Source organism: Helianthus annuus, chromosome 12, assembly GCF_002127325.2.
Source record: "Helianthus annuus cultivar XRQ/B chromosome 12, HanXRQr2.0-SUNRISE, whole genome shotgun sequence".
Lineage (NCBI taxonomy): Eukaryota > Viridiplantae > Streptophyta > Magnoliopsida > Asterales > Asteraceae > Helianthus > Helianthus annuus.
The window spans coordinates 132,022,097-132,027,810 of NC_035444.2; the positions used below are offsets into that span (position 1 = coordinate 132,022,097).

The 5,714-nt window shown below is 36.3% G+C and overlaps 1 long non-coding RNA gene across 1 annotated transcript; it reads right to left on the reverse strand.

Annotated features, from left to right (window-relative positions):
• Positions 1-475: 475 nt before the first annotated feature.
• LOC110897056 lies at positions 476-3,838 on the reverse strand. The gene is made up of 9 exons (XR_002568400.2): positions 3,619-3,838; positions 3,302-3,390; positions 3,083-3,212; positions 2,712-3,004; positions 2,508-2,609; positions 2,309-2,425; positions 2,102-2,221; positions 1,144-2,009; positions 476-668 (listed from the first exon to the last, which is right to left on the reverse strand). It is a non-coding gene; the product is annotated as an uncharacterized LOC110897056 (long non-coding RNA).
• Between the last annotated feature and the right edge of the window lie 1,876 nt (positions 3,839-5,714).

Below are 5,714 nucleotides of genomic sequence, written 5' to 3' on the forward strand. Positions count from 1 at the left end.
TTTAGCCAATTTGTTAATTATGACTAACTATGTAAAAGGGAAAACTTTTTTTTTCTAAATACTTAGACGGGTTAATGGCTCAACCCGTTTTTTATACGGCTACAAAGCTAAGAGCACAGTTGAGACTGCGTTCAACTTCTTTAATGCGTTGAGTGACGTGGCATTTGCATATGCGGGCCAACGTGGTGTTGGAAATTCAAGCCACAATTCCATCACCCCCGAGAAGCCTTCAAAAGGTCATATGTGGAAGGGAGTGATTGTTGCCTATACAGTTGTTGCCTTGTGCTATAACAAAATGGTAAATTAATACTATAATAACTGAGGTCGCAAGCAGTTCTATACTAAAAATTCCTATGCAGTTACAACAATCAAATACAGAGTCAACTAATAAAAGATCATTCACATATGCAGAGAAATCAAAACCACATGAAAATGAATGTTTAATAACACCATTCTATAAATTCTTTTTTTTCTTTTCTTTTTTTGATTTTTTTCAGTTCCTGACCAGGCTTAATAGCCAGAAATCATTCTATACATAAAAGATGATACTAATTATTCTAAAACACTCAATCGATTTTGCCTTCTTCCACGTCCATATTTATCTGATGACCTGGAACAACAGTTGGTGGTTCGAGCTCACCATCATTGTCTTCTTCGTGTTCATCATCCTGTTTCATGTACCGATTGAGCTGTTTCAAAGGATTGCTGGACCCAAAGTTAAAACTGTCTAACGCGTCCAGTGACCCATGATAAAGGCTTGTTCCGCATCTGGATCTAAAAGATTTGAAATCTTGCCATTTTCATCTGGCCCGTTAACTCCATCCATTTTCTCCATTAAGTCAGGGGTATTTCTGTCTTTTCAATTAACTTAAAGGTAATTTGGTCATTTTCACTTTATGTACAAGTATTCACTTAAAGAGTAATTCGGTCTTTTTCACTTTATGTACGAAAATACCCCCGAATTAACGAAGAAAAATGAAAAGTGTTAACAAGCCGGATAAAATGGCAAGATTTCAAACCTTTTGGATCCAGATGCGAACAAACCAACCTTGGACAAACGTTGCAAAACTGGCCAAAACTCTGGGACAGAAATGGCATTTTACTCTAATGTTCTTATTCGATTATCAAGGTAAAGGTGGATACCTTCAATAACGCCTGACGAGCTACTTCCCTCTCGAGGTCTCTCTTTCGCTTTGCCTCTAACGCAGCTTCTGCTTCTGCTCGCCTTCTTGCGTTTTCGGCAGCCTCTGCTGCCGCTTGCAACCGAGCTTTTTCTGCTATTATACAAAAACAATGTATGTAAAGACCTAATATCATCCCATAATCATTCAGAAATGTTACAATAATAACTTGAAGATTACAACTATGGTAATGCTCATTTTGTAACTGAATATCTGATGTGCCTAATTTGGTAATTCTAAGGGCCATCATCTTGTACTGCATAATTAAACAAAGTAAATAATGGTCAAAATTATGAATCAAAGTGGTCAACTCAGTTTATATTATTATATCCACTGGGTAAATCAAGTAAAATAGAGAAACTTGGTTAAAAAGGAAACGGGTCAAATGGGTGGCAGATGTCGAAAGTCACCTAAAGCGTTTTTTAATGCACACCAATTTATAAAAAAAATATTCATACTATAATTGAAATAATATTAGAGAGTTTAGTCGTACTTTAGTTTGATCTTACTTTACACCCGGGTGTTTCAGGTCAACCGAAACTGAACCGTTTTGACCATTAATAAAAAAGAATACCCTTTCTGACAAGAATACAATAATCACTCGTTTAACCTGTATTGGGAACCAGCCCATGCAAATTAACCCAAATTGACCCGTTTTGGCCAAAATAAAGAATTTCTCTTTTTGACAAGTATAAAGAAATCCTGTCCCATGCAAGTCAACCCAAACCGACCCATTCTCTATGATGAAGGTGGAATGATCCGACATATGCCATATGATCCTGCTTCACTTCATAAGCCTGCTATGTAGTTTAAAGTGTCCTCAAACTCCTGAACCCAAGTAAAAATCATTTATTAATCTAACTGGAATAGTGTAAATCCTTATGAATTGGTCGATTTAGGTTATGGTTTACAGTCGTTACAAGAGGCACCCAGATTTGTCCACTCGGTAAGGTCCATTGGTGGCTAAGGTTTAAGCGAACTTCACCGCATTCGAACATATGTGGATTGATAGCATAACCAAAAGAGCGAAGGCGGAAAAGCTTTAAGAAGAAAACAAAAACCATAATAATAATATAATAATAATAATAATAATAATAATAATAATAATAATAATAATAATCACACACCACTGAATAAATGTAACCTCTTTTGTGTAACCGGATAATCGGATCAGCTGCGAATCACGAACTCCTCGTTAGAAAAACACTGCGGCTTGTTCGCTCCGGCAACAGTGGTTTCACAACCTACACGCGCGAATGGATCTTTATAATATGCTTAACTAATATTTTATTTTATTTTAAGTCAAATGGAGATGATGAAGCTGACCTTCCAACAAGCAGAAAGTACGTATGGAACGTTAACTGTATAGTATGTGATGGTCTTCTCCGGGTAGTTGAGATCATCAACAGTCAAGATTGTTTGCAGCAGCTGAAATGCCAAAACATCAAAGTTCGTTAAAAATCTGTGTGTGGATATATGTACCTTTAACCGGTTCAATGTCGAAAGCTTAAGGCCGTTCATATCTAAAACCTTCATGCACTTGCCAATATATTTTCCGTGCCTTTTAGTTGCTTCCGGCTACAATGAATTCAGTAGGGGTGAGAATTTCTAACATGACCCGACACATGAGACGGAAATAATTAGGTTTGGGTTCTCATATCTAACTCGTTTAATAAACGGGCCGTGTTTGGGTTGACATGTGTAACCTGTTTAAGCAAACAGAACGACACGACGACATGCCATCTAACGGATTCTAAATCGAGCTTCAACGCTCTAGAACGTGATTCTCGAGGCCGGTTTTTCGATTGATAATAGCCAAGAACCTACAAAAAGTATTTAAAAATAAATAAAAATTGGTTATACAAAATGCAAAATAATTAAGATTCTTGATTCTTGCTGACCTGTATCCAGGGTGCACCTTTGCTGACATCGTTAAGAGAAAAATCTTGACTTCTCGCTCCAACAAGTTTGGTTTCTTGTAATCTTTTGGGTTCACAAACTTTATAACCCCAAATTTCTTTTGGGTTCAACCTAATATTATAGTGACATTATTATCTGCTAAAGATCTGAAATCTAATGTGATAAGACTAAGCGTAATTTACTGGACTTAATATACTAACCCTCTTTCTATTAGATATATAAACTTGATCAAACTTCCCTTTCCAAGTGATTTCCATCTTTTCTTTTATGTACATGCCTCCGTAGAAGCCTGCATGAAACAACAAAATCTATGAATATCAGTTAATATTACATGACAATCAGATATCTTATAGCACGTTGAATCGATAATTTTAATCATTAAAGCTAAATGCCTACATCATACTCTCCAGAAGTCATATATTTATCGAATAAAGACGGCAAAGGAATTGGAAGTACGCTATCTTGAAGCAGGCTTTGACCTCACAGATCTGGTGAGAGAGAGAGAAAACGAGGTTACCTTCATCGATGTGGTGAAATCCTCACAGATCTGGCGAGATCCGAGAGAGAGAGGCCTGATGAAGTCACAATCGCCATAGAGAGAGAGAGAGCAGAGGATGAGAGGATGAGCGGCGGACCAAATGAGAGAGGAGAGAAACCCTAGTTTGTGTGTTTAGTTTAGGAGAAAGGGTATAAGTGGAAAGTGAAGTTTTCTGGTGCTTAAAAGACTTGTACATCATGCTTTAGGGGTGTTTTATAGAAATTTTAATGACTTTAAGAAGTCCTTTGGATATGTATATTATATATAGTATAGATAGTATAGATATGTCGCCAGAACAATCCAAACGTAACCAAAAGTCATGTAATCAAATCTAGAAAGAAGTTCAATGTGGTATCCGAATCTAAAACAATTCAGGGTAAGGCAAGAGCGACGATACAAGAAAGCGTTAACTGTGGCTAAACTGAATGTAGGTGACCAGTCCGATGCAGTAAACTGAGCTAACCAGTGCGGTGGTGATCACGGTGGAGTAGCGCGGTGACAGAGCTAGAGCCATGGTTTGAATAGCGACTAGTCATGGTCATGTTTGCAGCGACGTAACACTCAATGACGGCTGGTATTTGCGATGGTGGTTAAGGCGGCCAATCTCCGACGACCGGAGGGTATTGTTCAGGTCCGGGTGAAATAGAGGTGATGAACGGAATGAGATCTCTAGTCATAATCTCTTAATTATTGGTTGGTTCTATACATGGACTTCAAAATTCGATAAAATAAATAATAATAAAGTTTGAGTAAATGCTATGAACGAGAACAAAAAGTAAAAAATCATGTTTCTTTCTTTCTTTCTTTTCTTTTTCTTTTTTTTTTTTTTGTCAAAAACAAATTGAATTTAGGTTGCATGGATTTCATGGCTCAAAATACTGATAGCTTTCAAATTATATATATTTCTTTAACCACAAAAGCCAACTTACACATCTAATTAATAAAATTTCATCTAGTACATCCATATTATCCATTTCAAGAATAATTAGAGCTTTTGTTTACTACATGGTTATTAATTTTTATGTTTTTTTTTCCAAGTGTTATAATTATATATAAAACTTCGTATTAAGTATGATTTACGAGCAAATTCAACTATAACATATACGAAACATACTTTAAATCTCATCATAGTTTCAAATATGAAACATACTCAAAATGTCAAGATTAGTAATATTCCAAGGTTGAAACTAAAGAGAGGTTATCAGCTCTACGAAATCGGATATGCGCATCATAAGTATGTAAATGTGTAATATCAAACAACGTGCAATGATCTTTATTAAGTACGATGAAATCTTAGGATCTTAAAACATTCAGATAGTCATCGATCTACATAATAGGAATCTAAAAGCGCACATATGTACCTGTAATTCACGATTACGTTCATGACCGTAATCGTCAGTTACCTTACATCTGTGCCCTAATGGTCATCCCGTCATGCATCTCAATGGTCTATCCAAAATGTAAGGAAGATAGAGTGACGATATATGAATCATGGTCAATTACTAGATGATAGCTAAAGTAGGTGTGCCGATTACGCTAGGATATAAATTAATGTGAGACACTCCTTGAAGCACGTACGGTAACAAGGTCACTATGGCACGTAGTCGAGTTCGTTCGATGTCTTCGTTCGATGTCATACTCACTCCAATCATGTTATTCACCAAGTGTCAGGAGGAATTCGATAACGAAACCGCAATGACTAGAGAATATGCTAATTATTCGACACGGTCAAAGCACATAATATGCCAGTAGCAATTACCCATATAAATTCCTACAACAAATAGTTTCAAAGACAAAAGCAAATGAATACAAGGATTGATCAGAAGTGGATATCCTAAACCGACGTCTACCCATTACCTCACATGTTTAATTTTTAAGGTTTAAGTTTTCTACAGGAAGGAGCCTTAGCTCTGATACCATAATTGTAACACCCCAACCCCGCTAGGGCTGATGTGTCACTCTTACAGATATCAAAACCAAAAACCAATCCATAGCATTAAATAAAAGATCCTAATTACCTTTATTACATTACTGAAATAAAAAAAAAATCTTGACTAGCAACTTCCTAACGCTCT